At 45.4% G+C, this 23,859-nt stretch overlaps 1 long non-coding RNA gene and 1 pseudogene across 1 annotated transcript; one reads left to right on the top strand and one right to left on the bottom strand.

Moving 5' to 3' along the window:
- The first annotated feature begins 1,306 nt into the window (after positions 1 to 1,306).
- LOC141372519 (uncharacterized) lies at positions 1,307 to 11,106 on the top strand. Its single transcript, XR_012377787.1, has 3 exons — positions 1,307 to 1,437; positions 2,304 to 2,560; positions 10,944 to 11,106. It is a non-coding gene; the product is annotated as an uncharacterized lncRNA (long non-coding RNA).
- A 6,974-nt stretch (positions 11,107 to 18,080) lies between these two features.
- On the bottom strand, positions 18,081 to 18,540 carry LOC112825870 (small ribosomal subunit protein eS24 pseudogene; annotated as a pseudogene).
- Between the last annotated feature and the right edge of the window lie 5,319 nt (positions 18,541 to 23,859).

Consider the following 23,859-nt stretch of genomic DNA (forward strand, 5'->3'; position numbering starts at 1 on the left):
GAGTATGAGCTCAGATGAAACCAATTCAAACAGAGGACAGGGAAAATTAGATGTGGCCCAGTAGGGACTGTGACCGTCTGATCTACAGGTTAAAGAGGCACCATTAGACACAAGAAGAGAGACAAGGCTTGTATCCTAATGAAGTTTATAGGACCAAAGCCTCACATGCTGCAGTTCCACTTTGGAGGATGTGGTAGGCAGGGGAGGACCTGCTGGACACCCACACGGCAAAAGGGAGCACCTCCCCACTCATAGCCTATTTTGGGGGCAGAAATATTAACCCCCTGAGGGGCAAAAGCTAGAAGCGACCCTAGAAGACGTCGGGAGGCCTTGCCTTCAGAGGCTGCCACGCTCTGCCATCACCCAGAAGGTTCTCTCCTCAAGCACTTTACTTGGCTTCATTTGGCCTCCTCTTCCTTCAATCCATTACATCCTGAACACTTACAGAGAGGAAATGAGCAGAATCCCTTCACACCCGCAGAGGACGCGGCAGCGACAGTGGTTGCCTGATAAATGTGGAGGTAGAGCAACATGAGTGTCCACTGATAAGGGACCTAAGGTGGGAAAGCAGCAGAGAGCAACACAAGCCTCCCAAGGTGTTCCCGACATCTGGGCAAGCATGACTTAGTCCCCCCTTTGCAGGAGGCCAAGGGCTCTCTCGAGGAGGAAGTCCTCTGCTCCTCCTCCTGTCGGGGGGGTAATATCTTCTCTGGCCCTCCGTTCACAGGATGCTGGTCCCAAAGCGCCTACACAGCTTCAGTTCCTCCTGGCCCCTGCTGCTGACCAGCAGACGCTTCCATTTTCCCAGGCTGCCACTTCTGGCCCTCCCCCGAACGTTACATTGGCTTAATTATTTTAATTTAAAAAAATAGGCAACTAATGATTGCAGCTCTCTCAACCAATACATAACGGAGCCCCAAAGCTAAAGGAGCTGAGGTCCGCTGTGAGTCTTTAAAAGCTTCCTGCCTCAGAATGGCTCTCACACTTGGCTTGGAGCAGGGGCTCCCACTCCCCTTGGGAGGGCTGGTTAACGTAGTCAGTGTGAATTCATTCCTTCTGCCTTTTGTGAAAACCCACCCCATAGCTCTGCCTGAGTCAAAAGGGTTCTGGGGTGCCTACGATTTCTTGCTCAAGAAAAAGAATAGCTTTTTGCATAATTCTGAGAGCAAGCAACATGACTCTTCACCACATCCCGGAAAATTCCGAGATACACAATGCATAAAATGAATAGAGGTCCCAGCACGCAAGCCGTGATAAGGAGGTGTGTGGCATTCCACAGCCAGTCTCCTGCCTGTGAAGCGACATAAAAGCCCAGTTAGTGCTGTGTAACAGCTGTATTTTTCTTGTCTACAAACTCCGGTTGTATGGAAGTGGAACACAACAAGGAAACACCGTGTCTGCCAATAATGGAAATTGCTTGAGATTTCCGAAGAATCGGTAAACGAGAGGGGGGTGGTAGAGGTGGCTTTGGGAGTTCATGTCTTGGCTTGAGATTTTGGACACAGGCGTGTGGCTCTGAACTTAGCAGCCCCTGAGAGGAGTAGAGGAAAGTTGGTAGGTATGTGGGGCAGGGGGGTTGGGGGGGAGGGGCGCGGGACTTGAAGATCTGCAGAGGCTAGACTTGCAACAAGAGGAGAGACGAACAGGATGGAATTCATGCCCGACCAAGTATCAGGACCCTTCATCTCAGGTTCTCCCCTTGTCCACAATTGCCACCACATCCTGCGTTATCCTGCTCAGGAGGCCTTAGAAGGGCCAGAGCAGGGACAAATAAGAAGCTTATTGGCTCTGGATCAAGGTGTCCCCCACAAGGGGGCTCTCAATTGTTTTTCCACCTGCAGCTCTTATACCTTCTAGATCTCTGGTCCCTGGTGAGGAGAGACACAGGGCATGGAGATCACAACTACCTATGAGGTGGGCGTGGGTAGGCGTCATTATGTCCATTTTAAAAGATGAAGAAATTCAGGCTTGAACGGCTTAAGTACCCACATCTGTGCAGTTAGCACAGCATCCGCAGAACCAGCTTTCAAACCTGAACCTCTTTAAAATCCCTCTCACGGCTCTTGATTAGCTGCATGGCCTCTTTCATAGGTGTGCTGGTTTCTGGCCAACCCACCCATTTGGCCCCTCCCTTGCTTTGCCCTTCCTTGGATTCATCTGGCTCCTAGAAGCCTGCTTGCCTCAGGCCCAGGGTCCACATGTGCTCCTCCCCTTTCTGCTTTCAGGAAGGGCTTCAGAGGGCTTGCTGGTGACTGCTGGTTTCCAAACTCCTGATGATCTCTCTGCCTGCTTTCTGACCCCAGCTTCAGCCTGCACCAGCTCTAACAGTCTCAGCATTTTGCTCCGTCTCTGGGCTTCACTGGTCATGTTTGCTAGAGGACTGTCCATGAAGCCGGGTCATGTTTGCCGGGAGCTGGGCCAGACAGCAGGTCATTAGCCAATAACTGCTCCATTGAGATGTTGGACCAGATGGGAGAGGCGAAGTTCGAGCCAGGAAACGGAGCCAAAGGTGCATCAGGTGCAGGATCTGGAGAGAAGTGGCACCAGAACCCGTGCAAAGGTCAGTAGGGTGGAAGCCAAAGGGAGATGCCAAGCAAAGGCAGATAAAATAGGGGTAGTTCTGGAGTTAACTCTATGACCACTGAGCATCTACCCGTGGGATGTTCCTTGAAAATACAGCCAAGCACGTTTTACTAGGTTTTTTTTTTAGATTTATTTATTTATTTTAGAGAGAGAGAGAGAAAAAGAGCGTGAGGGGGAGGGGCAGAGGGAGAAAGAAGCAGAAGCAGACTCCCCACTGAGCGCAGAGCCCGATGCGGGTCTTGATCTCAGGACCCCGAGATCACCACCTGAGCTGAAACCAAGAGTCAGTCACTTAAACAACCGAGTCACCCAGGCACCCATACTAGTGTTTTAACCATATTACCTCAGGTGAGATATAGTAAGTCCAGATGCAGACCAAGAGAGAGAAGCCGGAGAGTGTTTTATAGTTATCCTCACAGTTTCCTGGAAAGAACACAGTGCACTATGCAGGACCATTTGTGGAAGCACCAGGGTTGGTCACAAGGCAAAAAGAGGAAGTAGAACTGTCGTGGGAAAGAAACTTTCTTGTGGTTTCTGTGGGAAGGAACATGGGAAACAAACCAACTTAGGATTGGCTAGTTGAGTAATGGGCCTCTGGGGCTTAGGGCCTATCTCTGATCATTTGGTACTTGGCCCTGGGGTGATTAGCCACAAGTGTATAGGGGTCTGGAGTGGAGAGCCTCATAAAGGAGGTGATTGGGGTTGTGGAATTAATTGTCTACCCAAGAAGGGGACCTGACCAACCTCTACCCAGGGCCTCAAAACTGGGTCAAGACAGCCTCTGTACAAACCATTTTATAACTGTGTTGGGTTGGACTCCTAAGGAGAGTCTTTGTGTATTTCTTTTATAATTATAAAAGTAGTACATGGAGGTTGAAAATTCAACAATACACTGAAAATGGATTTTAAAAGTGAGTCCCAAATATCAGAGAGAGATAAATTTAATAGATGAATTATGTAGCTAAATCTAATAGATAAAGATATATTTTTCCAGAACTTTGGCTATGCCCATAGGAAATATGTGTTCGTGAACATACACTTTACTCACCCATATTCACATTGTTTTGTAGCTTATAATGAAGATAAAATGGGATCATACTATGGTATAAATTTATTTTTTTAAGCACAATAATATAACATGGACCTTCTTCCATGTCAGTACATAAGAGCAACGCCGTTCTTTTTTAATGATTGCATAGTATTCCACAGTATAGATCAACCATAATGTATTCTAAATCATTCTATTAATTTTTATGTTGCCTTCAGATGTTTCCTAATACATTGATTCAGTAAACATTGTACATACTTGCATGACTTCTCTGAGGAATAAATTCCTATAAGTGAAATTTCTGGAACAAAAATTATATGCATTTTAAATTTAATTAGGAACTATTGAATTTCTCTCTGAAAATATTTCACCAGTTTATAGTCCCACAATAGTTTATGACTAGACATTAGACATTATTGATCTTAATTTTTCCAATCTAATTGGTGAGAAAAGTTTCTCTGTTTTGTTTGTATGTATCTGATCACTAGGGAGGTTTGTGGGTCTTCTTAAATATTTATTGCTGTTTGAATATCCTCATCTATAAAATGAAATTTTCAGATCTTTTCCTGATTTTTAAACTTTTTTTGGTGTTTTAAGAATATTAACTTTTCATTATGTAGATTATAACTATTTTTATTAGTTTATCATTTGCTTTTAATTTTGTTTACAGTGGTTTGTTCTGAATAAAAACTTTTCTGTTTTCTATAATAAATCTGTCTATATTTTCTTTTCTAGTGTCTGGGTTTCTTGTCTTGCTTAGGAAGTCTTTTCCATTAGTGGTAGACTTTTAAGGGGTCTCGTCTGGGCTAGGCAATATTTCTAGCACCGGTATACTTATGAGGAGCTGTTTCTGCTTTCCCAGAAGCCTCCTGATCGCTAGGGGGCTGGTTAGGGATGCTGAAAGCATGAGTCACAGATTAAGTGATTCTTAACTCTTCATGTGCCATATACCTCTTTGGGATTCTGATAAAAGCTATGGACCCCCCACAATTTTGACTATGATTTCAGAGGTTTTATAGACCACCTAAAGTCTGTCATGGAGCTCCATTGATTCCTCCTCAGATTAAAAATCCTCCTCTACTGCATTTATAAATATCTGATCGAGGTAAATGTTTCAAATGATTTCTGCCATCAAATTATAGTCCCGATTATCCCTCCCTGTAAAATTTTGCCTAGGAAGCTCTTTTTTCCCCTCCAAATTTTTATTTAAATTCTAGTGAGTTAATATCTAGTGTAATATTGGTTTCAGAAGTAGAATTTAGTGATTCATTGCTTACATGTAACATCCAGTGCTCATCATAACAAGTGCCCTCCTTAATACCCATCATCCATTTAGCCCATCCTCACCCACATCCCTCCATCAACTCTCAGTTTGTTCTCTATCATTAAGAGTCTTTTATGGTTTGCCTTCCTCTCTCTTTTCTCCCCAATTCCCATATGCTCCTCTGTTTTATTTCTTAAATTCCACATATGAGTGAAAGTGTATGGTATTTGTCTTTCTCTGACTGACTTATTTCACTTAGCGTAATACTCTCTAGCTATGTCCACATTGTTGCAAATAGCAAGATTTCATTCTTTTTGATGGCTATTATTCCCCTGTGTATATATACCACATCTTCTCTATCCATTCATCAGTCAATGGACATTTGGGTTCTTTCCATAGTTTGGCTATTGATAATGCTGCTATAAACATCAGGGTGTATGTACCCCTTCGAATCTGTATTTTTGTACCCTTTGGGTAAATACCTAGTAGTGCAATTGCTGGGTCATAGGGTAGCTCTAGTTTTAACTTTCTGAGGAAACTCCATACTGTCTTCCAGAGTGGCTGCACCAGTTTTCATTCCCACCAACAGTGTAAGAGGGCTCCCCTTTTTCTGCATCCTCACCAACATCAATGTTTTCCATATTGTTAATTTTAGCCATTCTGACAGGTGTGAGGTGGTATCTCATACTTTTCTATGTGGTATTGAGCATCTTTTCATGTGTCTGTTAGCCATCTGGATGTCTTCTTTGGAAAAATGTCTATTCATGTCTTCTGCCCTTTTCTTAACTAGATTATTTATTTGGGGGTGTTGAGTTTGATGATTTCTTTATAGATTTTGGATACTAACTCTTTATCAGATATATCATTTGCAAATATCTTCTCCCATTTTGTAGGCTACCTTTTAAGTTTGTTGATTGTTTCCTTCGCTGTGCAGAAGCTTTTTATCTTGATGAAATCCCAATAGTTCACTTTTGCTTTTGTTTCCCTTGCCTCTGTGCCTGGGAAGCTCTTTATGCAACACCACATTGTCCACCCTGGATAGTCATGGCTTCCTCAAGGCCCCAAATGTAAGGTGAGTGTCACTTCAGCTCAGGACCAGCAAACTAGCCCCTTCCTAGCAGTGCAGCCTCCCCGACTACACCCATGTCATGTGTTCTCTTGGATCACTCTGACTTCACACCTGAGTTCAGACCCAGGGAGATGACACTGGGGCTTTTACACACTACAGTGTGACTGAGGAGGGAAAAGGGGTTTGCAGAGACAGATGCCAAGGGCTGCAAGAGAGTCGTCAGGGACATTAGAATCTACCTATCTTCAGAAAGCCTATAATGAAGGACAATACATTTAGCAACAGGATGTTACAAAGGCTCTGGAGGGGAGAAGTGAGGAGCTTGGAGGTTCAAGGTCTCTTCTGAGAAAACCAATAGACTGTCATTGAAGGAAAAGGTTCAAGGACCTCTCTAGAGTGTTGGGCCTCCCTAAGTGCCAGAAAGAGAGGCGATCCATTATGGGGACCTCAAGTCCTTGCACACCTAGGAACTTCAGAATTGATGCAAACATCCTCTGCAGTTCTCTCTCTGACAGAAAACTCCTGGGCAAACTTACTCAGTACTTACACAGAAGCACGAAGGGGCTGCTCTCAGCTTGAGAAATGTCAGATTTAAAAGGTTCTGATTAGGGGCACCTGGGTAGCTCAGTCCTTAAGCATCTGCCTTCGGCTCAGGTCGTGATCCCAGAGTCCTGGGACTGAGTCCCGCATCGTGCTCCCTGCTCTGCGGGAAGCCTGCTCTCCCTCTCCCACTCCACCTGCTTGTGTTCCTGCTCTCACTGTCTCTCTCTCTCTGTCAAATAAATAAATAAAATCTTAAAAAAAAAAAGGTTCTGATTGTTTTCCACAGGGCTTTAGTGGCAAAAGGCTCAGCTCTGGACATTCAACACTGGAATTTAGGAATGTCCTCGAACCCCCCCCCCCCCAAAAGCAGGAATTGAAATCCCATCTGAAGCAGGCTCTAGCTCTCTACTGATCTGTTTCTCCTGGGCTTCCCTTCTCCACCTTGGGTTTCCATTGGTTATCTATATGCAACGAATAAAATGTTTGTTTGACTATTTGGGCCTCCAAACATACTCACTCTTGATCATAATCCTCCCAGAGAAATAATTAGGCAAGATTCAACTCTTAGAGAAAAATGGAGAGTAAGCCACCAAACCCAAAGGAATGCAGATCAATCCAATTTTAGCCATAGGCTTTATGTCTCGCAATTGGCTATATTTGTTTAATCTTCCATTTCCCATAAAAAATTCAAGTGAAGAGGAGGACGATTACTACCCACAAAAGAGAACTAGATGAAGTGGAGAAGTCCCAGGCATAAACAGCTGGCTGTGGGTGAGAGAACATTTTTCTGAACCTGATTAGCATCCATCCGATGCATGGTACCAGAGAAAAGCCTGAGCTGAGCATAATTCCTGTCCTCAAAGAACTTTCAGTTTAAGAAGTTTCTACCGACAGAAATACACGGGCAAAACAATGGCTAAGTGCCATCCAATGTGCTTCTAGATAAAGCATTTGCTTCATGCAACAATCTAACATATAACAGGCCCATATACAAATAAGCCCTGTTGGGAATGTGTTCTGGAAGGACTGCTCTTTTCCTATTTTCTTGCGTACTAAATCTTGACAGTGATAATGAAATAATATCTTACTCTACATATTTATATTCAGTGCCTGAGGTGGTGGTGGTTGTTTTAACTTGAGGTTTTACCCAAAGACAAAAAGACAACCCCTGAGCCCACATTCTAGAATGAGAACTTTCTAGAAATATATGTTACCCCAGTGTTTATTCACATACGGTTATGTATACCATATCTTGAAGATCTGAAATCAGTCTCCACTTATTCCTCCTCAGGGAACATATGCAGACCTGTAGCTGGTGAGTCAGAGAATAGTCTCTTTTCTCTCTGACCTACAGCCCTCTTCATGGAGATTTTGCCAGTCCCCCTTTCGTACATCCTATGATATGATTATCTCGTAGACATCTCAGTTGGAGTATCTCTTTCTTGTTTCATTTGCAAGACATCTTTAGATTCACCTTACATTCACTATCAACTAATTTTTTTAAAAGGTTAGTCTTTCTAAAACCCCTACAGAATGCTGTTGGTCCACAGCTCACCTCTCTTTCTCTCCCTTGCTTGGTGTCTAGATTCTCTCTTCATCCCCTGCTGCAATCAGCATTCTCCACACTGTGAAGATGGAAGGGAAAGTTCACATTTTTATTTTTTTTTGGTGGAAAAAGTCACTTCCTCCTTGGGGTATAAAATCAAAATTAATTTCCCCAACTTCCCCTCCTCTTGGGGCAGAAATATAAATACCTGGGGATTCCCGTGTAACACAATTAAACACTGCCCCCCCAACATACACACAGTTGCACAAAACCACAGTGCTCCAAGAATAATTCCACCTTAACATTTTATACCATGTTATAAAAGCCAAAGGACAAAGTTGGCTAAAGCGGGCAGTATTTTTGTTCATACAGATTCCTGAGCCCCCCCTGAACCTGGATTTTAGGGGTAAGCCCCAAGAGTCCTTATATCTAGGTAACTTTTGTGCTTTGCTTGGCCGGAGTATAAAAACTGGGATAGGTTACAACAGCAAAAACTGCACTGCGGGCATTGCATTTAAGAGAAATGCAAAGTAAGAGAAGCAGAGAAAGCCTCCCTTTCTTGAAATTGGGGAACAATGCATGGAGGAATGAGTATTTGAGACCAGCCTGAATGAAGTGGGCTCATGCAGGAGTGGGGCATTAGAGGAAGAAATGAAGCCAGGGAGGAATTCAGAGGAAAGCACCTTTTTTTTCCCTGGGACAAATGAAGAGGCCAGACTGAATGGCTCCAGGATTTGTGATCCTTTGCTCCCCTGGGATTCTCAGCCTTTGATAAGCAAGTGCCTTCCTCCCCAAAGCCATGAACCTGGGCAAAGGGAAGGCTGTGTGATAGTGATGAGATTCCCAAGCAAACCAGGGGGAGGGCCCTACACCCCCCTCCCCGGGAGATCCTTGGCTGGAGCTGCACCTCCTGCCTGAGCAGCCCACCCATCCTTGTTGTACATTAGAATCACCTGAGAGCATTTACAAATACCAGTGCCTGGCTCCTTCCCCAATGTTCTGATTTAAATGGTCTGGAGTGGAGCCCCAGCATAGGTATTTTGAGTTCCCAGTTTACTCTAATATGTAGCCAGAGCTGAGAACCAGTCAACTGGCCAGTTGGAACCCACAGTTGGGAAGTCCCTGTTTGGCACTGGGCCCCGATTTCCTCATCTGTGCTGAAGGATGTTCCAGAGGTGATGTGGGTCTTCAGTGTGGTTACAGTTCTACGGTCCCTCACCCCTTCAGAGACATCTGGTTCCCTCTGAAATCCTCTGTGTTGCTCCCTGGGTTGTCTCCCTCCCATCTTTTCCCTTCATAGCTTATGTTATGCTTTGGTTCCTCTGGGCCCCTGATCTCTGCTAAGTGACAAAGACTGCTAATTGCTTAATCAGATGAACTAATTGCCGTTAACACTACCTGGCTGAGCATTCTTCAAGCCAGTTAGAATTCGTTCCCTGAGGAGCAGTCCCTGCAAAGGGAATTTCAGCTAGGGCCAGTAGTAAACAACAGGGCTTCTCAGTCCCTCCAGTCCTGCCCTAGAGGGAGCAAATCCGCAGAGAGGAAAGAACAGAGCTCTGTCTTTCCTAGTTGTGTGAAACTGGGCCATTATGTGGTCTCTCTGTGATTCAGGGGATAGCAGCACTCACCTTCCAGATTCACTGGAAGGGCCCATCAAAGGGTGTGGCATTTGTAGGTGTTCTATAAATATTAGCTTCGTTTCCCTTTCTGCCAAAGGCCAGACCCAATTATATCTTTTGATAGCCACATCTCACTTTCAACACGTGGAGACTAAATCTGCAGCTAAGCCAGGTCTCTTTCATCCTGCACTTGTGCAGTTCGTTTTTAGATCTAAATATTGAATTTTATATCTTTACCTCTTGGATTGTCTCCTGTTATTCCCTGTCCAGCACTCCAGTCTTTCCAGAGCTCTGGACCCTGATTCTATCTATTATCCTACGTGGGAGCTAAACTTGCTGATGTGTGCCATCAGTGGAGATAGATAGGGGGCTCTCAAAGTCTTCTTCTGAATCCTGGATAACATTGCTGAACAGAACAGGGCAAAAGATAAAGCCCTTTTACACCCCAAGCTCCTAGCATGATGCCAACACATTAACCAGATCTCTTTAGTGTTAATATTAGTTGCAAACCAACCAAACCATACCTTCATTTGGTTTACATGTCCACATTTCTCCACAGTTACTTTTGTGGCAGAAACTAGTTTCCTACCCAAATATCCATCCCTTTCTTCCTCCTTAGTGACAGAATCCTGTATTTAGCTTCATTAATCCCAGCCTCTCTTGCAGCTAGATACGGCCATATGCCTCTGTTCTTTTTTTTTTTTTTTAAGATTTACTTATTTATTTTAGAGAGAGAGCGAGCAGGGGTCAGGGGAAGGAGGGAGAAGGGGTAGAGGGAGAGAGAGAATCTCAAGCAGACTCCCCGCTGAGCATGGAGCTGCTTGGGGCTTGATCCCATGACCCTGAGGTCATGACCTGAGCTGAAATGAAATCAAGAGTTGGATGTTAACCGGCTGAGCCATCCAAGTGCCCCTGCCTTGGTTCTGGCCAATGAATTGTAAGTCAAATTTTTCTGTGGGACTTCAGACAAACCTCCCTAAAAGTGAGAGCTGGGAGGAGTTAGCTCTCTCTCCTTCCTGGGGTGTGAATGGGGATGTCCAGTTTGAATCACCAGCTATCTTGCAGTTATCTTGGATCATGAGGTGACCTTGAAGATGAAAGATGCTCCGGGAGACTGGTCTTCGCTGAACATGAAACCATCATGGCAGTCCATGACTGCCTAAATATTTTCTTACAGGAGAGAGAAATAAGCTATTATTTTGTTTAAACTTTTGACCCTAATCCTAATAAATGCACCTTATTAAAATCTGAACACTCTATCTCTTTCTCAGGAAGAAGAAAGGCAAGGAGACAGAAAGAAAGGAGAAAGAGATTCTGTGTTTTCTGATGGGAATCTGGGATTTCTCCCATGTCTGGAAGAGTTCTATACACCCACTACCTTTTCAACCTTTGGAAAAATAGCTTGGGAGGTCATTATAAAAAGGAGAAAAACAAAAAGGGAAATTTGTCAGCATGTTTTTGAGTAGATCTCCTAATATTAGGAGCTAGAAAAGCCTTTCTTTGGAGACCTAGGCCATTTCTAACATTTTCTTTTGAAATCACGAATTATACTCTAAAAGAGAAGGCATCACTGGAGCCAGAACCAGCAGCCAATTACCCACAAGAAATCGCTCACTGTGTGGGCTGCCTTCTCTCTCTGTTCGCATAATTTCAAAATGTAATTTCTAGAATCATGCTAAATACTTGTAAACAGAGATTGGTTTAATTGCAAGGAGGAACAATTTCAGGGGATAAAAATGAGAGTTGTTTCTCATTTTGTCGATAACAGATCAGTCCTCTTTGGGTCAGACTTGCAGCTCCCATCTGTCTTCCCACCCAAGTCAGGTCCTTCTGTAACTCCAACGAGAGATGCTGACCTCTATGGGAGGTGGAGGTTGCTATGGAGTAGTGGAAAGAGTCAAGCACTGGGAGTCAGAAGACATGAGTTCAAATCCCAGCTCTGGCATTTACTAGGTTGTTGTCACTAGGAAGTTGTTTAGCCCTCTTGAGCCTCATTCTCCCCATCTTAAAAATGGGAGTGCCACACAAGGTCAAAAGGATGAGGTGGGTGATACATGTGTGTAAACTGTAAAGTGCTCTACTAGAAGGTAAGTCCCATGAGAGTTGTGGCCGTTTTATTCCCCGCTGTCTTCTCCAATGTTCTCAACTGTTCCTGGAAGATTGCAGGGGTGTAGATCCGTGACTGTTGCCACCAAATTGTGACATAACAAACACTGGAAAATTACCACCAACAGTTATTTTTCACAGGTCTGCTGGGTCTAGCTGATCTAGCCTGGGCTGACTGGCTCATGCTTCTGCACTCGGCTGGGTCAACTTAGTTGGGATAGCACCACTCCATGGGTTTCTCATCTGCCTCTGGGGACTAAAGGCTAGGCTGGGCTCATCCTTATCATGGTGATAATAGAAGCACAAGAGGGAACAAGACCAATATGCCTGCTCTTTGCCTACTAATATCCCATTGGTCAATGAAAAAAGATGCATGGCTAAACCCAGGAGGGAAATTTCACTCTGCCTACAGAGCAGGAGCAGCTGCCTACATGCTGCAAAGTTACATGGGAAAGGACATGGACAGAGGGAGGGGAAAAATTGGGCCGTTAATGCAGTCTACCACAGGGAGCAATGACCTATTTATTGCTGGCAAAAATATACCTGTTTTGTGAATGAATGAAGACAGATGTGAGAGAGCTGGGTTTCTGAAAGCAAGCCTTAACATTGCCCATCGAGTCTCTCCTTCCCATACCTGTAATCCTTTAACTAATGGGGAAAACGCAGTTACATGACCTGAGAAGGCCATGTAGTCAAAGAAATTCATCTACAGTTCCTTCTCTCTCCCCCCCTGGAGTTCCCTCCTTCCCTGTAGCCTTCCCTGGGATCCCCTCCCAGCGCCTAGCCTAAGTGTTTTTAGCTCATTCTTAACTAATTGTTGCCAAAATTGCAATTGATTTCTAAGTGTTGCCTGAGATGTTGAGCCAATTTAAGAAGTACAGGGACAACCAAGGTGGAGAGGTATGTCTCTGTCTCGTTTTCACATAGGAGACGGTTAGAGAGCTTCTTGAATTGAACTAAACAATATATGTAATTTAAAATTATAATGACTAACATAAAAACCCCAAACTGTTAATGGTGCCTCCCTTTGAGGAGTTAGTCTAGGGGTAAATAGATGAAGAAGATATTTCCTTTATATGTTATACCTTCCTGTGTTGTTGGGGAAAAACTGTTTAACCACATGCATGCTATTCGTATAATATATTTTTTAAGGGATTAAATGTGCATTCTGTGAAACTCCGGGTGTGTGTGTGTGCGCGCGTGTGTGCGCGTGCATTCAAGCCCCTGAGAGACAAAGCTATAAAAGGTGGCATGATAGGCATCGGCTGTAGGAAGCAAATCCTACCCAGTGGACAGTGGCTTGCCTACCCTATTCATAAGGCGTCCATTTAAAAAGATAAAAAGAAAGCAATTCACCCTTCCTCATAATAATACATAGACGAGAGCATGAATGAAATTAACATTCTCATCCACTCACCTAGAATAAAATGTCACTGAGTGAGTAAGAAAGTGATTACTTCCAAGGCTGAATGAGCAAACCATTTAGGCAGATGGGGGAAGTCTTGTTGTACTACTGATTTGGGGGTTATTTCCCTTGTCTTTCCATCTCTTCCTGCCTCCTCCAGGCTTCCTGTGGGCCTGCGTTTGCATAAAGAGTGTGTTTGGGGGAGCAAATCTTGGGAAGACAATGGCCTCCTTTTGGAATTTGCTATTTGGTTTTTAAATGTTGCTGTACGGCAGGAAGGCACAGTAGGAAAAGGCTTATGAGATAAGATAGAGTTTTTGGAAAATGCTGTTCACAGCTCTCATCTGGTAAGGCTTGGATGGCTCTGGTCTTAAGGTTTATTTCTGCTGCAGAAGAACACAGGTGGAGAGCAACCTGTCTAGGGTCCTAGTAGATAGGGTCCTCTGGCTACTGAGTCCATCTCTGACATCAGAGCTGTTGAGAAATCTGCTCATTTTCTCCTGGGCATAGACTTGGCCCTGCCTCCACTGAAATGAGGAGGAGCAGACTCAAATTCCCAGCTTCCTTATTTATGGCTAAGACACAGAGTTGGTGTGGGTGCATGTACTTGTGAGTGTGCACTAGGGAGGAGAGGAGTGCTTGGGAGAAGAAAATCCTGGAGCAAAATGACGTTTCCAAAGAAGAACATCATCCACCTCATACTTCTGTCATTCAGACCACGGAGAACAGAACCAACCATAAAAATGAAAGCCCCAGCCTCCAATAAACTAAGACAAATGACCACATGCCTCAAACTCGCTCCAACCTTGAGACCAGTAAGAACAGGCCTGGAGTGCCCAATGACCTTGGAACTCCCAGCTTGGCAAAAATCTTTCTGTGACGGGGAGCCACAAGTCATCCGTCCTGGGTTGGTTGCAAGTGGGTAAGGATTTCCCGCCCAGACTTGGGTCCTGGAATAAGAAGAGGGTTTGGGTCAGCCCAGGTCACAGCCCCCCCCCCCCCCCCGGTCGTCCCTCCCCATCCTCCCCCTTTGTTCTCTTTGCAGAGATTTTCAGAGTCTAGCAGCATCTCCCCGTTAAAGGAAAGAGTGCTTTCCCGAGAGCACATCTTCGATATTTCTGCAATTGTGCCATAGCCAGCTAATGTGTAATGCTGTAGTTTAATAGTCTATTAAAACACAGCACTGCACATTAAAATCTCTACTGTATCACTGCAGATCTACTTAACAAAGACGAGGTCCCCAGAAAGCGCTATTCACTTGCTGAGACTTGCTGCAACCGAACAGGGGAAGTTTCTTATGGCAGAAAAATTTAAAGGGGAAAGAAGGTGGTGAAGGGGTCAATCAACACCTCCCCTCTGGCCCCATTCCCACTTGAGCAGACCCTTTGCCCGTCTGGAAGGAAGAAAATCTGCTGGTGCTATGGATTGCATCTGGAAATTCTTCACGTTTAAGAACAAATCCTTTCAGATCAAATCTCATTACTCAGATCTTTATTTGGAAGCACTTCAGTTTCCCGTCTCTCCTTCTCTGAGAGAAACAGGGTTCACGAAAGCTGCTCCCAGCCGGGAAAATGCTCAACGGGCTCCTCCCTCCAGAACAATTGCTAGGGCGGAGGAATTCTTCAAACAGCTGTAAATCCTCCCACCAACTTCTCCCTCCTTTAGAAGCTACAACACAGCCCCGCATCAAAGCCTCCTGTAGCTGCCAAGAGAAAGAATCAATAGTTTAACAGAAACAAGCAATGTGAATGCCGGGTATGGAGTATAAACACCTGTATTGCAAATAATCCAGGAATCACCTGAGAAACAGGGGAGATGCCGACTGCTGGCGCTGCGGCCTCTGAGGGTGCCCACAAGGGAGCAGTCAAAACACCAACAGGGCCACTGACCTGCAGAGCCAGGTCAGTGGGGGAAAGAAAGGAAAGATGGAAAGCGGAGGATCAGAATTTGATGGTGGGATGGGCAGAGCCAAAGGCCTGAGTCAGGAAACGAGGTAGAGAAATGTGGGAGAGACACATATTGGAATGAGTGTCAAGAGCCCTGCCCATCTCCATGCTGCCTCCCAGGCCCTGTGATGGCCCAACCCAGCAACCTGGGGATCTTCATCCAAATGAGGAGAACAGTGAAAGAAACCAGCATATGTCACCCCCAAATATGCCTCTTTGACGCAGAAATTATTTTGAGCTGAAGGCAATTTAGAAGCAGTAAATGCAGAAAAAGCTCCCCCTTTTCTTCCCAAAGGCAGGAAATAAATTCTCTTTTTACTGGAGACAGACTCTTATCCGCCCAGAGAACACACTAGAGGAATCTGCAAACAGACCTTGTTAAACGCACCCTTATCTTCCTAGTTAAGGAAGGTAAGGAGGACCTAGCCCTGGTTGAACTACACCCTCCAACCCCTGCCCAAACCCCTCGGTCTTGCCAATTCTTCACACGTGTATCGTTTCCTGGTCTTAAAAGTATAAAAGCCTCCCGCTCTGGCCATTTCTTCGGGTCCTCATTCTCTTGTGAAAGCTTCCACTGATGTGGACAAATTCCATAAAATATGATGCTTCTCTCCTATTAATGTCTTTTTCAGTTTAATTTTCAGACCCAGCGAGGGACCCTAAAGAGGGCCAAAGAAAGCTTTGTCCTCCCTTACAACTGATATTTCTGGATTTTCCCCTCAGTTCTTCAAGTCCTTGGACTCCAAGTGAGCCTGCACAGGGCATAAATGTGTGTGTAGGGGTGCCCAACTTTTGTCATCTTTGTTTTTGAACTCCAAGGACAACTGGATAATTGTTTGTGGTTTAATTTATTGGGCTACCACGATGTCTACAGTGGTTCCATGTCATAAAGGCAGAGCTTGCTTGAATTTGTGGTAGAACTGCATTTTCCAAGCAAAGCCCCATGTTATCTTGACTTGGTGATTTACACCAGGAGTATCCGTTCCCTAGATGTCCAACTCGTGATCCACCTCGGATGGAAGATGATCCAGAACGGGGCTGTGGTTTCATTGCCTCCTAACCCTGCATGGAGACCTCTGTGGTCCCAATGCACTTTTCTCCCCATGGAAGAAAGAGGATGTTGCCAAGATCATCATTTTCAGTGGTTTTCTTTTCCCAAACTTTCCCCGAAAGTGCCAGTTTGGGCAGGGAGTAGAGGTCGGTGGGTTGTTGTCAGCCTTCCAGCTCTTCTCGGAGCTGCTGACCTACCTGAGCTGCTTTTGTGTGCTGACTTCCCTCCCGGCTTCCTCCTGTCCCTCCAGCCCCTCATCTTCCCAGTGTCCCAGGGTCCTCACTCGCTTACTTCAACTCAATCTAAATGTGTATCTTACTGTAGCAACCTGTGTTGATTTGCTTGAAATCCTACTGGAGGGAGAGTGGTTACAAATACATGAATGAACAAGCTGATAATTCCCTGACTTCTTTCTCTTGGTGCGTGTGTGTAGGGGCGGGGCATACGGGAAGAAGGGGAAAACAGAATCGCCTCAGTGACTTGGGGTAGAGAAGAGGTGAAATTTTTACTCAGATTTTAAGTGAAATGAGTAACAGTAAAAAGAGGAAGTGTAGAGTCTTCAGTGGGTATGGCTGTATGTTTTTAAGAGGAGAAATAAAGAGCCATACGGACACAATGATTTCCAAAGTGAAGGGTGACGTTCTTCTTTGGTTTTCAATTCAGGATGAAGGCACAGGAACCTGCTCAAGAACCCTGTGTCAGGGAAGGGACCTAAGCTTCACTGAGTCCTTCAGGGGGCCAATGACTTCCCCATGCACTATCTCACTGAGTCCTTACCATGACACTTCCAGATAGTAATTATTCATGTTTTATAGGTGGAGAAACCGAGGCAGAAAGTAGTTAAGTAATGGACCCTAGACACACAGTATTTCAATACACTTCCTCTGATCATCTCCTTATATTACATTATGGGGCCACTTAGCCCATTGAAAACCTGGGACTATAAAATAGCAAATAAGCCAGTGTCCTCTCCTTCAAGCCATGTAAAATCTGGGAGATGAAGAAAGAAAGCGTAGGAATGCCTATTGTATAAAGAAGGGGCAAGAAAGGACCAAACAAATGTTTTCAGGAAGATGGCAACACCCCTACTTGTTTGGTCTGAAGGACATCCAAGGGAAGAGGAAGGTCAGGAAGCAGGCCCCGTTCGATGCTCTGGGTCCACCACAGCCTCAAGTCCAGGAGTGACCCAGATCCTCAAAGAGGGCTTCCCTGCGCCCCAGGAATCACCACCCCCAAGTTCCCCCCCCTGTCCTCAGCTCACCCAGGCCAGGACCTGGAGGCAGCCTGGAGGAAATGGAGGGATCCTTGTGGTAAAGAGATAAATGGGCAGGCTGGGAGCTGGGCGGATTTCTCCTCCCCTCTCTCCACACTGGAGACTGGTAATTGTGCATGTTTGTCTTTGTGTGAAGGGCTCCCAAATTGAAGAAGTGAGTCCTATACTCACAAATCCAGGAGAAGGGCTTTAAGGGAGGAACTGCCGCACCCTTATCTCTGCCCCCAGCTGTGAGGCTGATTGATGCTATTAAAATTCCCAGGGAGCCTCTGCTGGCAGCACTGGGGAGAGGGGGGAAGTGTGGGGTGTGTGTGTGTGTGTGTGTGTGTGTGTGAGAGAGAGAGAGAGAGAGAGAGAGAGAGCGTGCATGAGACAGGGAGAAAGAAGCAGCCTGGGAAATGCTTGTTGATTTCCTTCTCGAAACAGTTTGGGTGGGAAGGGTAGTAGGTGAGGGCTGAAAACGCCTGATAGGGAGGATTTCATGGCTGTTACCTATGATAGTGTGGGGTAGGTGCCACCTAAAGACCAAGGCCTAAAAGACTTTCCATTGCCACCGTAGATGCAGGAATTTAGAACCATGTTTCTTTTTTTAAAATCATTCTTAGTTTATTAATCCTCTCATGAAAAATCTGCACAATCACCACAGATAAAGCTACTGCAGCATGTTTGCTCCTTCTGTTGTCCAATCTCCAGTTCACTTTTTGCCAGCACCAACACTGGTTTTTGCAGCCCCCCTGACTTTCTTCATTCTGTTCTTGCGTTCCTTTCACTGTTTTCGTGATGTCTTTTTCTTCTCATATAGGCCATGTCTTGCGAGTCTATGTTTGGGCTCATTTTTCTTTGCATAATGCAAGGAATCATAAATCATGCCAAATCCAGTTGTCTTGCCACCACCAAAATGGGTTCTGAATCCAAATACAAATATGACATCTGGTGTGGTCTTGTACATTTTGGCTAGTTTTTCCCAAATTTCTGTCTTAAGTACTGTTGCCTTTCCAGGGTGAAAGACATCAATGATCATCTGTTTATGCTGAAGTAGTCGGTTGGTCATGAACTTCCTGGTCCAGATAGTTACTATGTCATTCATGATGGCAGCCGAGCTTCAAGCAGCCGGAGAGGAAAAAAGATAGAACCGTGTTTCTAAATCAGAATAATCAAAATGCACAAGTCTCATCTCTCAGGCTCCGCTTTTAGGTTTCCAACACAGGATTGGAGGAGAATATAGGAATAAGAGATCTGGGCTCAAGTCTTTATCAGCTGTGTGACTTTGGGAACACTTAACAACCTCTTGGGTCTAGATAGTTCATCATCAACTTCACAGTTTTGTTATTATAAAAAAGACAAGAGAAAGTGAAGGTGAAGATACTTCACACTCTGGGGAATGCTATGCAAATAATATTATAACCAAAGTTTAGCTTTAGGAGGTCCGAAACATCATAGGCCTGTTCCAATGGATACCCCAATCTTGCCCAAGCTGCCTGTCTCCTCATAACTGACTTCATAGGGAGCCAGCACACAGTCCTGGAGGCTTGGATGCCTCCAGCAGCTTTCATGGGGCTCTGCCAGGAAAGAGCCAATGAACTTACCCCCAAGAGAGCAGCATGTGGCCAACAGAGGGTCCCCAAAAACCTTGCCCCCAAATGAGTGCTTTGTCAACAAGTCCCACTCAGGTGTGAGGCCTGGAAAAGAGATTGCTGGGTATGCTGTTGTTCCTCTGGCCAGGCAAGTGGAATGGGCCATGGGACATCTTTACAGGGGGGGCCCTGAATCCCTCTCTGTCATGGAGAGGGGCCGGGTCCTGCCCTCGTCCAGGAAATAGGGGTGCTCAGTTTGACCAATGCCCCCCCCCCCCCCTCACCCCCCCCCCCCGCCAAACACACACAGACGCATGCACAATCTGTCCTTAGGATCAGCTGGAGAGGCAGTGAGTCATTCCGTACCATCTCTAGATCTCCCTGGGCCTTTTTTTGGGCAGGTAGTGTGGGGTGTAGAGCAGCATTTCTCATCACCAGTCATTGTGATTGGTTTTATAAGCACTCTTCTCTATGAGCAAGCGCCTATGTGCCTCTCTGAGTACTTAATCCTCCACAATGCAGATCCTGGCTCCATGGTACCCTCCATCAACCTCCCTCACAGCTCTCTGCTCCTAGGTTGCTGAGATACAAAATGCACAGGCATAACCAGACTTACTCCTTCAATCCTTTCCTTCTAGGGACACTCAGTATGTATCCTTCAGACCTTTGCTATGAACACCCCTCCCAGGCCCTCCATTGTGTTTTCCCTTCCACTTCTACTAAAACCTATTCCATGGAAAGAAAAGCATCTCACCTACGGTACCCATTGTACTGGGACAGAGACGTTATGTTCCTTCTCTGACTTCCTTAGCTAAAGCTACCACTCCCTCCTTTCCTTCACCTGCTCTTCCTCCCCCCCTCCTCCCCCTCCTCCTCTCTCTCTCTCTCTCAGTGCCCCACATATTCCACTTTGCCCCTCACTTTTTCAGTTGACTGAAACACCACCGTGGAAGGTGTGGGATTTGGTTCCTAAGATGAGGGTCTGAATGATATCATCTGGAAGTCTGGGGGAGTAGCTTCTTCTGAGGTGAGACTTGACAAATGGGAGGTGGGAGATAGGTGGGGAGCCCTATAGATTAATCTTTCTCTTTTTAAAAGATTTTTTATTTATTTATTTGACAGAGAGAGACACAGCGAGAGAGGGAACACAAACAGGGGGAGTGCGAGAGGGAGAAGCAGGCTTCCCGCGGAGCAGGGAGCCCGATGCGGGGCTCGATCCCAGGACCCCGGGACCATGACCTGAGCCGAAGGCAGACGCTTAACGACTGAGCCACCCAGGCGCCCCAATCTCTCTCCTGTGCACCATTCTGAGGGACAAAATGTGTTTCTCCTTGTACTCTTTCCCAAGAAGTCCCTTGTGTCAAGTAAAGATCTTTGTTAAGCCCCTGGCTGTTTTTCTCAGCTGGCACCAGCCAGAATAGATGCCCATCTTATGGAATCACTTCTCACCTTGACTTACGTTACCTCCCTTCGACCTTAATGAGCAACCGGCTTGTACCTCTCACTTGTTTTGCCCCAGTCTCTGCTTTTCTAGAGGACCAGGACCAAGACGGCCATTTTATTTTATTGTGAGGTCAAGACACACCTGCTTACTTTTCCTCACAGGTACTTCAGACATCCCTGACTGAGGTCTTTATATTTGTTATTCATTTAAGAAGGGATGTGAGGGAGGAAGGGAAACTCTGAGGCAAGGGAGGATAGACAGAGGGTCCCTCACTAGCTCCTAAAAGCCCATTCACAGACCCTCTTTTATCCTGGATGGGGATTCTGCTATTTGTCTATATACAAAGTTCCAAGCTTTTTAGAAACAGGCAGGCCTGGAGCATAGAAATCTTCATGGGGGTGGGATTTAGAAAGAATAGTGTGACAAGTTTTTTCCAGGCTGGGAGGAGCTTGGAAAAGGCTCTTTTCTGTCCATTGATGAAAAAACTTGCTCAGAGAGGGGAAGGCAGACACAGTGCAGCCACTGTGAAGGACTTCTGTTCTCTCTCTCAAGACAATATAATCAATGAAAGGATTTAGAAAAAAATGGGCAGCAGAGTGCACAAGGCATCTTGAGGTGGGCTTTTTATCTGCATTGCTTCTCTCAGGGTGGTTTAATTTTATTTGCCTTTTGAAAAATGGGGCTGTGTCATTAGCAGCCCATCATTCCATTAGCCGGGCTGACAGGCAGAACTCACAAAGGTAGATGGGGTTGGAGCTAGGCGGTCTTTCCCCTCCTGCTCTTGGCTCTCTGGAATTCTCCATTTGGCACACATGCCTGCAATGGGCTGCTGAGAGGCAGTGATCCGCTCTGCAGCGGGGATCTGGGAAAGAAGAACATCTCCGACGTGCAAATTGCAGAAACTGGCTTCTCCTTCTGCGTTTCCGCCAGGACGTGAAGACCGCACAGAGAGGAAGGTTGAATGCATGAGGAATGTTTGTTTCTGTCTCACTGTCTCCAGGTGTTGTGTTTTGTGGATTCAGGGAAGACAGAAGGAGGGACCAAACTAGAATGGCTGGGTGTTGACGTGGTCCAGCCACAAGGGACAGGGAAGGCAATTTCAGCCACTAAACAGCAAAAATGTCACCCGCACACCATGTGTCTCCATGCTCCTGTGGACTTAAACCCCAACATGCCACAAACTGAGTTCATCGTCTTCCCTCTGAGGCCTGTTCCTTCTGTGGAGGCCCTTCTGTCAGCCTGAGGCACGGTCACCTACCCATCTCAACCTCACCTCAGGAACTCGGGTCATCCTTCACGCCTCTCTTCTTTATCCCCACGTCCCATTGCCAGATCTCATCGGTTTCTTTCTCTAAGACTCCAAGATTATAGCGTCTCTGGATCACCCACCTCCCCCATCTCCACTTTTCCATCATGGCCTCCCCTGAATGACTGCAATGGTGTTCTCCCCACTATACTCCTACCCATTCCTGACGCTGCAGAAAATTAAATTTTTTAAAGATACAAATCCTTATATCCCTCCTGCTGTAAAGGCCTTAAATGTCTTCCCATTGCCCTTCAAGATCTTCAGTGCCCCGTAAGTTTGAGTTCGAGTCCCAAGGCCCCTAACCAAAGGCCTTTCTCATACCTTCCTGCCACCCTTCCCTGCACATCCGGGCTCTCCACCTCTCTCTCCACTCCTGGGTCCTTGCATGTGCTCCCCGCTGGCCCTGGAGCCTTGGAATACATTGTTCCCTCTGCCTGGGAAGACCTTTAGTCCCTCCTTTACAGCACTCCACAAGCTTGCTCTTATTTATTCACCCCATTTTTGTATTTCTCTCTCCACATTCAGCATTTCCACCAAGTCTCTTTGGGTTACCATTGGAATGTTTAAGAAGGAGGTAGAAGAATGTGGGACAGACCTTTGACCATCGCTCATGGGTCTTTCCCCATCCCAACGGAATGCAGGCTGGTGAGATTAGAGAGATGAAGAAGGGACTCCCAGAGGGGGCACAACTTCAGGGACCTGTTCATTGAAATCCAACTTTTCGCCCAGGTACTGGAGAGGCCCTCCTTGCCCCCGACCTGCCCCAGCTGTTGACGAGGCTGAAGATAAAGAGAACCAACAAGCGGCCAATGGTCCAAACCAGCCATCTGCTCGCTGTGGATACCGGCGCCTGTACAACTATCAGCATCACCCCCATCCTCCTAACGCTCCTTCCCAAGATGGCATAGAGACCGAGGCAGGTGAAGTGCCATCTGAGAACCCTGCTCCAGCCACCGAGCAGAGCAGTGCTGAGTAACGCCAGGCTCCCCAGGCACCTTCACCATCACCAGGTGACCTAAAGAATTAATAACCATTAAAAAAATAAAGCATAAAGCAGACCATGACCTTAACTAACACCAAAGAAACATCCAAGCTATAATGTGGAAGACTAATAACCAAGACGTGGACATTAGAATGTTTATTATTATTCTTTATGAAACAGACAACTACAAAAGGAAAATGTCAGCCAATTTTTCTAGCAAGTTGAGATCCCAGGAATGCCTGCACAAGACAAGAGAGCAACCTCCCCAGTATCAGCAACCACTAGGTTTATATTTTTTTCCTGGTTTTTACTGTTTTGGTAATATGAATTGAAAGAAGAAATATTAATATCACATGGGGAGAACCCCAACGAAAGAAATCTGAAGTATATAGTAAATGCTCTTTTTTTCCTTTTTTGTTCATTTTGGAGGCTCTGCTAAACTTCCAAGTGTTGTGATTTAAAAAAAAAAATTATGCTCTTCTTATTTATTTCTAGGATGAGAGGAGGATAACATTTTTGCTTTCTTATGTGACTCTTTAAAAATATGCAGTATGAAGTTCCTCAAAAATAAAATTTTTACCCTTGAAAGGAGAAAAAAAAAAGGAGGTAGAAGAAGAAGGTACCAAGTCTCTTTGGGTTACCATTGAGTCTTACCACCAACACAGTGCCTGGCACCTAATACATGCTCAGAAACATTATGTATATATAATTTTTACATATAAAAATACTGCAAAGCCCAGGGAATACTGGTGATTTTTATTTCTGCTTTCTAGCTCAGAACAAGCAAGATAGAATATTCTATTATCATTTGGACTTGAGTGGAACTTATTTATATCTATGTGTTAAGGCTTCAAGGCATTTGCATTTTAAGCTTTTTATTTATACCTGCAGAATGAAGGGATTTGTGCTTCTTTAAAGGAATTTCTGGCAATAGCCAGCAGGTGGGTTCGTTAAGGAAGCAACAGAACACTCTCATCCCTATTTTTATTTCTTTGTCATAGTTTGGAAACTGAAAAACAGACAAGCAGCTGAGGCCAAAGGAAGAAAGTGGGGGCTACACTCTGGCTTTGGAGTTCTCATCTCATCCCTTTGAAAAGGAT

Source organism: Callorhinus ursinus, unplaced genomic scaffold (genome assembly GCF_003265705.2).
Source record: "Callorhinus ursinus isolate GAN/ISIS: 27379988/994484 unplaced genomic scaffold, GSC_fseal_2.0 scaffold4, whole genome shotgun sequence".
NCBI classification, from domain to species: domain Eukaryota; kingdom Metazoa; phylum Chordata; class Mammalia; order Carnivora; family Otariidae; genus Callorhinus; species Callorhinus ursinus.